The sequence below is a fragment of the Staurois parvus genome, unplaced genomic scaffold, assembly GCF_062004578.1.
Source record: "Staurois parvus isolate SC_StPar_1 unplaced genomic scaffold, SC_StPar_1.0 ptg002113l, whole genome shotgun sequence".
Classification (NCBI taxonomy): Eukaryota; Metazoa; Chordata; class Amphibia; order Anura; family Ranidae; genus Staurois; species Staurois parvus.
This window is the reverse complement of record NW_028319909.1, coordinates 2,118,200-2,130,539: the sequence shown is the minus strand read 5'-3', so window position 1 is coordinate 2,130,539 and position 12,340 is coordinate 2,118,200. Positions and strand designations below refer to the sequence as shown.

Below are 12,340 nucleotides of genomic sequence, written 5' to 3'. Positions count from 1 at the left end.
AACACCCTGTGCTAGGGGCAAGCTGAGCCGTCCACACTCACAAACTTAGTGAAGAAGCTCCTTAGGCTGCATTCACACATGAGCGTAGTGTATTTGAGCGCTTTACTTGCGTTTTTTGCACATTTTCATACAGATTTTGAAGTCGTTTGTGAGCTTTGGCTTTTTTTTATCACAATATCAAATATCATCTGTTGCTTCATTAGTTCCTAGGTTTTTCAGATTTTTTAGCTTTTACATCAGCTTTTATTTATTTTTTTTCTTCTTCTTTTTTTTTTTGTTAGGGCAAGGGGCTAGAATCAGGGGTGTATTTACCACAAGGCAAACAAGGCATTTGCCTAGGGCTGCATTTTTCAGGGGGGCAGCATCATTTTTCAATGGGGCAGCGCTGTCCCCTGAAAGAAGGATAGGAAGAAGGGACACATGCAGCATGGGGACCAGATGGGATCTGAGAGAGGCTGTGGGCTACTTGATGGTGTATGCAGAGACTCTTATTCCCAGGGATGTCTGGAGCTGTGAAGGTGAGTGTCTTATTTCTTGCCAGGGTGGGAGGGAAGGGAGGGGTTTGACAGTGTATGAGAGCAGTGGTACTGGAAGGCTCTCTTGGGTGGGGGGGGGGGGGGGTGTTATTGGTCAATGTCAGGCTCTCTTCATGGGGGAGGGGGGTGTTGGTTGGTGTCAGGGTCTCTCCATGGGGGGGGGGGGGTTAGTAGTCAATTTTTGTGTTGCCTAGGGCAGCACGAAATCTAAATACACCACTGGCTAGACTTAAGGTTAGATTAGGGTTAGAATAAGGGGTTTGGGTTAAGGTTAGGATTAGGATTAGGGATTAGGGTTTGGGGTAGGAGTTAATATTTTATTTGTTGTCCTCTTATTATTTATTTATTTATTCTTCATTTTTTTGTTAGTGTTAGGGTGTTATTAATAATAATAATACAATAATAAACAAATGAATAAGTAAAAAAAAAATACACAAATAAATAAAAGTAATCATAAATAAATAATACATAAATAAAATAAATTAATACTACATAATAATAAATAAATAATAATTAACCCCTAATTAATAAATAGATAATAATTAACCTCCTATCCCCCTATCATTTCTTTTTTTTTTGGTTAGGGCTAGGGTGTTAATAATAATAACAATAATCACAATAATGTATTTCATAGAGTTTTTAGGGTTAGTGGGTAATTATTATTTATTTATTTATTATATGTTATTCATTTATTTTATTCATATATAAAAAAAACCCACAATGATGGGCAACAAAAAGTAAAAAAGAAACAATCCCAAACACATACAAGTCCCAAACGCTGAAAAAAATTATATACATATAAATGTTCCAACCAAAACGATATGTGTATCTTTATGTCACTTTATCGTTAGTGTAGCGGTGTCTATGTCATCGCAATTAAAAATCTTTCCTCGGTCGCAATTTGCACTTTTTATAACCTTGTATGCACCTTTTTTTATAATCTTTTATCACAGGATTATTTTTGTGATTTTGTGTCAGTATTTGCATTCTCAGTTATAGGCGTATGAGGAATGTTCACTTTCTAAATTTGTATTGTGGCTCACTGATTTATTTATGTTTATTGTCCAATCACTGTGAAGTAGCGCAGCGCCACTTCTGTCATTTATTGTGTTTCACCTATTCATTACAGCTGGGTGTTAGCAGCCGCTTTGTTTGCAGATAGTTTCTTTCTTGGCAGCACAGGAGGTCTCTCTCTCTCCTATCTTAAATCCTGTTGTCACAATTCTCTGTATCCAGTACTGACCTGTGTTACTTTCCTCAACTGTTCAAGTCCTTGCAGGATCAGTCTGCTGTTTCACACCTGGGATCCATGCATGATTCCTCTACTTCTGCACAACCACTTTGAACCCCCCAAAGACCTTGCCCCCGACCTGCCTCTGGATTCCTGCCTACCTGTTGTAACCTTGGCTTGTACTCTGCCTCTGCCTCTGTCTTATGTTCCTGTATCTCGCGGCCTGGCTGTCAACCAATCCCAGCTTGTATGTTGACTCTGCCTCTGCCTCTATCTGATGTCCCTGCATCTCGCTGCCTGGCTGCTACCAATCCCAGCTTGTATCCTGACTCTGCCTCTGTCTGATGTCCCTGTATCTCGCTGCCTGGCTCTCTACCAACCCCCGCTTGTATCCTGACTCTGCCTCTGCCTCTGTCTGATGTTCCAGTATCTCGCTGCCTGGCTGTCTACCAATCCCAGCTTGTATCCTGACTCTGCCTCTGTCTCTGCCTGATGTTCCTGTATCTCGCTGCCTGGCTGTCTACCAACCTCAGCTTGTATCCTGACTCTGCCTTTGTCTCTGCCTGGTGTCCCTGTATCTCGCTGCCTGGCTGTCTACCAATCCCAGCTTGTATCCTGACTCTGCCTCTATCTGATGTCCCTGCATCTCGCTGCCTGGCTGTCTACCAATCCCAGCTTGTATCCTGACTCTGCCTTTGTCTCTGCCTGGTGTCCCTGCATCTCGCTGCCTGGCTGTCTACCAACCCACAGCTTGTATCCTGACTCTTCCTCTGTCTCTGCCGATGTCCCCGTATCTTGCTGCCTGGCTGTGTACCAACCCCAGCTTGTATCCTGAGTCTGCCTCTACCTCTGCCTGGTGTCCCTGTATCTCGCTGCCTGGCTGTCTACCAACCCCAGCTTGTATCCTGACTCTGCCTCTGCCTGATGTCCCTGTATCTCGCTGCCTGGCTATCTACCAACCTCAGCTTGTATCCTAACTCTGCCTCTGCCTGATGTCCCTGCATCTCGCTGCCTGGCTGTCTACCAACCCCATCTTGTATCCTGACTCTGCCTCTGTCTGATGTTCCTGTATCTCTCTGCCTTGCTGTTGATGACCTTTTGGCTTGTGTCCTGGCTACACTACTGGATAAATTGGTGAACGTGATGTCCCCGTCACATGCCTGATGAAGGGGTCCTGCGAGACTCCGAAACATTGCCTTGCTGTAACTATGTGATCTTTCATTAAACCTTTTGGACCCATATTGGTGATCCTCGGTGTGCTGGTGACATTCTCCCTGTGTACGCCACTGTCTGCTAATCAAGTTCCACTGGGTTCCAGTTTCTGGTCCCCATCAGGTAAACCACGGTCATCCTGCAACCAATGGCTGGCACCAGCAGCTAAATTAGACGTCAATGGAGATAAATATGCGCCGCTAGGGAGGAGGACATTAACAAGACACTGTTGCTTTGAGTTGCACAGGTTCACTTTAAGCCCAACTGCATGTCGATAACGCAAGCTCAGCTGTCCTACAGGCCTTTTTAACAAACAACGGTGCCCTTTTCAAGGTCACGCACAGTAAACCCTTTTCTTCACTGTCACTTGCGTTTTCTGAGCCGGATCCGCTAGATGCTGACAACCAGTTTCTTTGGTCCGACTTTCTGCAAGGCTTGCTGCAGCAGAGGTCAGCCATGCAAGGGTAAGGCTTGACAAAGCATGTGCTGATGCAGTTAAGTGCTCCTATATCGTCTCCCCACTTTGCTGTATGGAGCACTCTGATCCATTAAAGGAACTCTGCAGAATCCAGCGCTCACCTGCTGTTTTCCCCCCCCTCGGGATACTGGCGTTACGGTGATTTATTGCAACTGACTTAACTTCTTCAGCTCCTCTCTTCTCCTGAGGGTGCTGCTTTAACAGGGGATTCTTCTTGGACAGCAAATTAATCTGATCTGACGTAGAAAGGGTGCATCTGAAGGTTTATTTATCTGTATAGAAAAGGTAGCTTTCGTTCTGTTAGCCTTTGCTGAGCACGAAGGTAAATTTCCACTTCTCTGCAGTGTAATTAGGTGGGACTTTTAAGTTTACCTACAAGTTTATCCTACTCTTTTCGATCTTCTTGGAAGATAAAACATGTTTTTTTTACCAATCAGATCATTTTGGTGCTGAAAGACATGGTCACTCCACCCTTTTAAGGTGAAGTATGGCATTGTAAGGCCACCTCTCCATCCTCCCTACTAATGCTCCTACCATGATGGTGTAGGCACGATTGTGAGATTGCTGTAAAGGTATCAGTGGATTGAGGGGGACTTTTCTCAGACACCATCATTTCGCCCTGACCACTTCTTGGCCTTTTGGCTAAGATAAAGTGTAGTATCTGTTGTTGTCGGTGTCCATTAGGGGAGCTCCACCATCATTCTGGCCTTATGGCAGGAATGGCCTTCTGTGTAGAATCCCTGCTGATATGATTGAGTTCCTGAGGGACCTTCCCCGTAAAAGGAAACCAAATTAAGCACCCACTGGGTAAGGTGGGAGTCAGGAGTACTTCCTTGGTGTGGAGGGTTTAGAGGGGAGCACTGCCTCCCGATTTCTGCAGTGCTACCTAGTCTGGCTGAGGGTTGGAAGCCTGCAGTGTCTAGTGCCTCTTGGGAGAAGTGATCTGAGGGTGCCATAGTAACACTATGGGTTTTGGACCCTACTGTGTGAACCTGCACTAGGCCACAGCACCTCTTGCTTTTTTCTGCACCTCTCCTCATGGGCCAGGCCTAGCCATTTTCTTGCACATTGGCACCTTATTTATTTTTCACCATGTGTGTGTCAACTTCATTTTGTTATACGTTTTCACTCCACACAAGGAATGTGGGGCGTGGATCTCTAGGCCTGAAGTCTAGGGGAGGATATATGGCCCCTAGGTTATGTCCTTCTCTGTCTGAAAGTCTCTCTTTGAGAGCTATTGTTCAAGTGACATTCTATACCAGCCATTCTTACCTAGTGTTCCTCTAGTGCTAGGAGTTCCTGGAGCTTTAGAAAATTGCCTTTCCACCTGGTAATTTCGGGGCCAACGTCACTTGGCAAAGCCAACGGCATGATACTAATGATCTTTTACCATTGGTCCCTTAACCACAAATGTAAGGAGGCCCTTCTCCCACTCCCTTCTAATGAAATGGTATATTCTTTTCACCGTCCACCAGTGTGATGGGCATTCTTTTCAGTGAATATATATAACTTCTTGACCTTATCTTAGTAAGCTGTAGATATAATTTGTGGAAGAGGTTCCCTAAGGCCTAAAAAATATTTCAAGGGTTCTTCGGGGCTAAAAAGGTTGAGAAAAGCTGCTCTATAGCATTACCCTCTGGGTTCATAAAAGCTTGTAGGCAGGTGCAGTCTACATTCTTCACTGCAGATGGTGCTCGTCCAGAACAGCAATGCAGCTGAAGGAAGAAGTCAAGAGCACCTGGGTTTCTCTATGATTCCCTTGGTCCCCTGGAGCAGCATTCTGGTTGGCTATGCTGGATCCAAGTGACCCTGGAGGCCATCTTGGGTCACACAGAGTCTTTTTAACCCTTTGAGGACCAAGGGACGTATTTTCCCATGTTTTTAATTGCCTGTATCATCTGATTAAGAACTTAAAATACTTTTTTTCTTTTGGTTTGAGTCAAAATATTAGTTCTTATCAACAAATGGATCTAGCTTTTTGCCAATTATTTCATGAAATGGCTTAGTTACAGCAACTGAAGTGTACAAACTTTAAAAACAAAAAATTGATTCTTTTGGCGTTCCGTAATCTTATGGTCCTCAAAGGGTTAAGTCCCTGCCCCTGGATTTTGGCGTGCATTTTGAAGTGGCTAGTTTAGGGAAATGATACCCATCTGTCAGGGACAGCATTAGTGGTAGAGAGAGTTCTGGAGGAGTTGGGAAAGCTTGGGGCTTACGTCTACTGCTTCAGAAAGCTCTCTTTTGGGTTGGACCGGCCAGGCAACCTTGTCAGGTGCTGTCTTCAGCTCAGGTCTACACACTGCTGACTCTCCTCTCCATTTGTTGTAAGTTCCTGGTTGAATGGGCTTCCACCTGGGCTGTTGTACTGTTTACAAGTTCTGCAATACATCGTTTTCTGCAATCCAGGACTCTGTGTGCCATTTCACCACACTGTACCTACCCAACAAGCTTATGTAGGAAGGTGAGTGGAGGGGTGGAAGAGGTGGGCCAGCACAGACAGTAATTAGATACTCCCAGAAGAGGAGAGGGCTATTGAACGAAGGAGAGGCTGTGCTAGGTAACTGTCATCTTCCTGAAGTAGTCACATTTTGAAGTTCAAAAGTACATTTCAATGAATAAAAAAAAGTATTGATTGTTTCAGAGGTTGCGTAGACCTGGGCACATTTTTTCATACATGTTGGGACTGTCCAACCATCCCAGTTTTCTGGGCGGAAGTCTTTAGAATACTATCGACACTTAGCGCTAAAACCCTCCAACCGAACCCATTAACTGCGCTACTCAACCTACGACCACCGGACGTCACAAAAACACAATTCAAACTCATCCTACAAGTTACCACATCAGCCAAGCAGGTCATTGCTAAATCTTGGAAATCTCCCTCGCTAAGCACCACTGTAGATAAAAATAAGGTCACTCAGTCTATGATCCACGCAAAAATAGAAGCCACAATCTTAGAATCCATCCCCAAATTCAAGACGATTTGGAACCCCTGGGTAGAACATTTCCTCCCGCCCAACTTTGATGACTCTCTTCTCAATCCATAACTAATACTTCAAGCTACACTGGTACCACTCTTCACTGATCTTATGTTCCTCTTCTTCTCCTAACTGTGGAGTTGCCCGCCCCCCCTCCTCCTCCCTCCCCCTCCCTTACCTTTTTCTATTAGACTTCAGTTGTCAGCAGGGGCAGACTGACAACTCATGGGGCCCCCAGGCAATGGGGATCATGGGGCCCCTGTTTCCTTGCCAAAACTCAAAAAAGCCTATGAAAAAGGTACCAGGGACATCTCATGGGGCCCCCTACTGACCCCGGGCCCTCAGGCAGTGCTCGAGTTTCCAAATGGTCAGTCCGCCCCTGGTTGTCAGTTGTTACTGTACTTGATACCTAATTTTGTATCTTTGGGAAATGCTTATTGTACAAAAGTACAATAAAAGTATACTTCTAATGTCCCATTTATTCTCTCCTGTTAAAACAATAAAATATTTGAACAAGAAAAAGTATTGAAAGTAAAATACTACAAGTAAGCATTTTAAAAATTTGATTTTTCTGCGCTTTTACCTGCATTTTTTTAAGCGGTTTAAACTGTGAGGCGGATTCAGAAGGGTTAACAGTGGCCATTAGTTTGATGCTAGCTTCACCATGATGGCCACCGCTTACTATAACTTGGCAACCACCATAGGCACAAACAGAGGGAAAGCCCGCTTTGAACGGGGACACCAGCCCTTGCCAAATGGTTTAACGGTCTGTTAAAACCACTTTAACTCTTTGCAGTTGATTATTAAATACTACTGTTTTGTGATGGTTATATTGATCTGGGGAACCGTTCGCTGTTCCATCAGTCACGGTTTTTCAGGCTGAAACAATTTTTTATCCCAGGTATTTCCCCACACCACCCCATCACATCAGCAGAAAGGAGCAGAGAGTAGGAGAATATAAATATCCATTTCCTTGTTCTGCATGGTCAGGATGTATCTACCCCTTATAAATTGGCTTAAGCAAAAAAGACGTAAAAGGAATAGGCCCCAGGGGTGGCAGCAAATCCAAAGAAGACGGCAGGAGACAGACGCTTGCCGGGTTATTGAGAAAAATGTGTCCTTTCAACAGCTCGGCTCCGGACTGACCCCTGCCGCTGCGCAGTCCAATCGGGTGGCATTTTACGGAGGAGGCTTTGAATATTGATGAGGAGACACAGAGGAAGCAGTAATAAAAGATTCACAACGTGAGGAATTATAGATGGGCAGCCATGCAAGCAGAGGCCGGGACACTATGGGGGGGACGCGCGTCTGCAATGGGCCGTGGGACTAAACTTTTCATATTTCGCTCCCCTGAACTCACACTGAGCCCTTCCTATTGTTGTAAATATATTTCCACTGTTGCTTTCAAATAATACTTTCCCGGTGAATGGCTATATTTGTACTTGCAATGTCCTCGCATACGGCAAAGACCTTACACTTTGTACGACATGACTGTCTAATCAGTAGAAAAGGCTTTATTATGTGAACCTTCCAAAGACTTAGCTGTTCATCCTCCTAAATTTTAAAGAAACGTCCTATTTATTGAAGAGGATCTTTTTGCAACCTTACATGTCCGTATGAATAAATTCCTGACATACCACAATATACAACAACAATATCATTATTCAAAAAAATGTCCACCTTTTATCATCAAAAGCCATCCTAGAAGAATTACAATTCCCTATTACTTTGCATAAAGGAACATAACATAAAATATTAGAAACTGATATACAGGGGCGGACTGACAACTCATGGGGTCCCCGGGCAATAGGGGATCATGGGGCCCCTGTGTCCTTGCCCAAACTCAAAAAAGCCTATGAAAAAGGTACCAGGGGCATCTCATGGGGCCCCCTACTGACCCAGGGCCCTTGGGCAGTGCCCGAGTCTCCAAATGGTAAGTCCGCCCCTGCTGATATATTGCTCTGCCAAAAATAACAAAAAACATAAATGAAAATCACACCTTGTAACCCACTTAAAAACATAATATTTAGTTACAAAAATGAGCAAGAGCTGGAAATGGGTTGAGCTTTCTTTAAAAATTACTTTTAATTATTCAGTTTAAAATTCTTATTTTTAGTAAATAGCAAAGAAGAACACTAAAATGTATTCTTGGGCCCCAGCAATATATGCACAGATAACTGAAGTTATTGATACAGTAGAAAACAAATACTAGCCCCCACACCTCGTTTCTGCTATCTGATATCTGAAAAACTACCATACATGAAGACATGCAAAAACTTTTATGGTTACAACCAGGGGCAGACTGACAACTCATGGGGCCCCCGGGCAATAGGGGATCATGGGGCCCCTGAGTCCTTGCCCAAACTCAAAAAAGCCTATGAAAAAGGTACCAGGGGCATCTCATGGGGCCCCTACTGACCCCAGGCCCTCGGGCAGTGCCCGAGTTTCCAAATGGTCAGTCCGCCCCTGGTTACAACCCAAAAATAGGATCCATGATGATCAAAAAATATGAGAAGATATGACATGTAAATCAAAAGAATGTCAATGTTCAACAAAGGGACTCTGCAAGGTCCCGAATATGGTCAATATGTCACCTTGAGGAAGGGACCCTGTGAGGACCCATAATGTGATCACTATGTTGTCTTAAAGAAGAGACCCTGTGAGGCCAAAAATGCAGTCACTATGTCACCTTGAGGGAGGGGCCAATGACGCCTTGAAACATGGTCACTATGTTACATTGAGATAGGGATCCTGTGAAGCCTGAAACATAGTGACTATGTTTTCTTGAGGAAGGGACCCTGTGAAGCCCTGAAATGTGGTCACCTTAACACCTTGGTGCCAGTGCCTAGTGGCCCTTTGAAGGGTTTTTTTAATGCCAGGAGGTGAGGCAGGGTTTAGGGTCATATGACTGCCGTGATTGGCTGGCACGGCGGTCACGATTGGAAAAACTCCGACCACAATTAGCAATCAGGACCTTTCCATGAGGCATCGATAAATGTGTCAGGAGCACACAGGGCACACACTCTTGGCACATCCTTTGTTTACATCTGGTACGCAAATATGTGGCCCCTCGGTGTCAAGGCCCAATGGCCGAGAGTCTGCATATTTGCATTCGCTCAGCACCAAGGCATTAATGAAGGAACCCTATGAGACCCCAAATATGGACACTATGACACCCTGAGAAAGGAACCCTGTGGGGCCTTGAAATATGGTCACTACCTCCTTTTGGATGAAACCTTGTGGGGCCCCAAAACGTGGTCACTATGTTGCTTTGAAGAAGGGACTCTATGAGGGCTTGAAACATGTTTACTATGTCACCTTGAGGAAGGAGCCCTGCAAGGCCCCGAAATGGGTTCAGTATGTTACCTTGAGAAAGTAACCCTATGAGGCCTTGAAATGTTGTCACTGTGAAAAAAGGACCCTTCAAGGCCTCAAAATGTGTCCACTATGTCACCTTAAGGAAGGGACCCTGGGAGGACTTCAAACATCTTTGGTATCTCACCTTCAAGAAAGGACTCTGCAAAGCCTCAAAATGTAGTCACTTGAGGAAGGTAACCTGCCAGACCCCAAAATGTGGCTACTGTCACATTGTGGAAGGGACAATGCCTGTGAGGCATTGGAACATGGTCACTATCTTGCCTTGAGGAAGGAACTTTGCTAGATCTCAAAATGAAGCCACTATGCTGCCTAGAAGAAGGGACTATGGGAGGCCTTAAAATGTGATCACTATGTCACCTTGTGGTAGGGACATTGTGAGGCCTTGAAACGTGGTCACCTTGAGGACCCTGTCAAGCCCCAAAAATGTGGTCACTATGCCACCTTGAGGCAGGGATCCTGCGATGCCCCAAAATGTGGTCACTGTAGCCTTGAGGAAGTGACCCTGTGAGGCCTTGATACATGGTAACTACCTTGCCTTGGGGAAGGAACTCTGCTAGGCCTCAAAATGTTGTCAATATGTTTCCCTGAAGAAGGGACTATGTGAGACCTTGAAACATGGTCACTATGTCACACTGAGGAAGGAACCCTGAGAGACCCTGAAATATTGTCACTATGTCATCTTGAGGAAAGGACCTTGTGAGTCCTTAAAGTGTGGTCATTATGTCGACATTGAGGAAAGGACCCTGCAAGACCCTGAATTGTGGCCATGATGTTGCCTTATGGAGGAACTCTGTGAGGCCTGGAAGCATGGTCACTAGGTCACCTTGAGGCCTCAAAGCATTGGAAATTTCTTGACTGATGTAATGTTGTCTCCACGATAAATATGTGAAATGCATTTATCTGGAGTGCTAGTGACTTTGTATCTTCTTGCTTGGTTTTGGCTTGGAACCATCCATAGTAATCACTCTGAACACCCACCATTTATCCAAAGGTCAAGTACTGTCAGGAGTGTAGCTTTCAATTTGGAATTTATAAAAAAAAAATATATATCTATAGCGAAATCCATTCCAGGAATCTCAAAGTAATAATTTGCACAAAGATGAGTAATCATCGGTGACAACCCACTCTCATGTCTGCCGCATTGTATATAAACAGTGAAATATGACAGACAACCTCAAATAGTATTTGCACATTCAGAAGATGGAAAAAAAGCCAACAGGGTGTCAATAAAAACCCTCCACACATCCAAGATGAACATATGTAGAATGTTGTACATATGCCACTGTATCCTGATGAAATCAGAAAATTGTCATGATAAATTGCTAAAGAAATATGCTTAGAGAGGTAAGGGTTTGTATAGTCATTTGTATAAAAAGTTATTGTCATCCAAGGGAACATAACTAGATAAACACCAAGGAGTTATTGATTGCCCCACTAGAGATAAATAAAAAAGGATAACTTCATACTTAAACTCAGAAGAAACCCCATAAATGTGCAAAATAGAACACATATGAAAAAAAATAATTTGCATGTATTTTAAATTATACAAAAAAATCCCCCCAAAATAAAGAAAAAACAACACAAAGGAGCAAATGGAACCATAGGGGGTCCTCCAAAGGTCACTGTGAATTCCTCGAGCAATAGGCAGTTCCTGCCTCTCAGATAATTATCCACTGACACCAAAGATTTTCTTTTTAGCAATCTGTTATGGGAGCATTCTTCCCACTGACCACCAATGTAAGGGGTATTCTTCCCACTGCCCACCATTGTAAGGAGCATTCTTCCCACTGGCCACCAATGTAAAGGGCATTCTTCCCAATGCCCGCCAATTTGAGGAACATTCTTTCCATTGACCAGCAATGTTAGAAGCATTATTCCCATTGACTATCAATGTAAGGAGCATTCTTCCCAGTCATCATCATTGTAAGGAGCATGCTTCCCACTGATCACCAATATAAGGAGCATTCTTCCCATTGACCACCAATGTAAGGAGCATTCTTCCCACTGATCACCAATGTAAGGAGCATTCTTCCCACTGACCACTATTGTAAGGAGCATTCTTCCCACTGGCCACTAATGTAAAGGGTATTCTTCCCAATGCCCACCAATCTGAGGAACATTCTTTCCACTGACCAGCAATGTCAGGAGCATTCTTCCCATTAGCTACCAATGCAAGGAGCATTCTTCCCAGTCATCACCATTGTATGGAGCATTCTTCCCACTGATCACCAATGTAAGGGGCATTAGTTTCACTGGCCATCAGTGTAAGGAGCATTCTTCCCATTGACTACCAGGATAATGTACTATGAGCTGTAAATATCCTAAATATTGTCAGGGTTTCTCTGAGATCTGAACGTTACTTCAAGCATTCCTCCATGTTAAAAATGTTGAGGAACGCTAGTCTAATGTAAACATATACAGTTCTACCGGACCTATCAATAGCACCTACAGTTGGTCAATAGGACATAGATGTTATCAGGAGACAGGAGGGTAGGTATTACACATGAAAATGTTTTCCTTGAAAAGCATG

The 12,340-nt window shown here is 44.0% G+C and overlaps 1 pseudogene; it reads left to right on the top strand.

The window, feature by feature from the left end:
- The first annotated feature begins 4,079 nt into the window (after positions 1-4,079).
- Positions 4,080-4,199, top strand: LOC149432717 (U2 spliceosomal RNA; annotated as a pseudogene).
- The last annotated feature ends 8,141 nt before the right edge of the window (positions 4,200-12,340 follow it).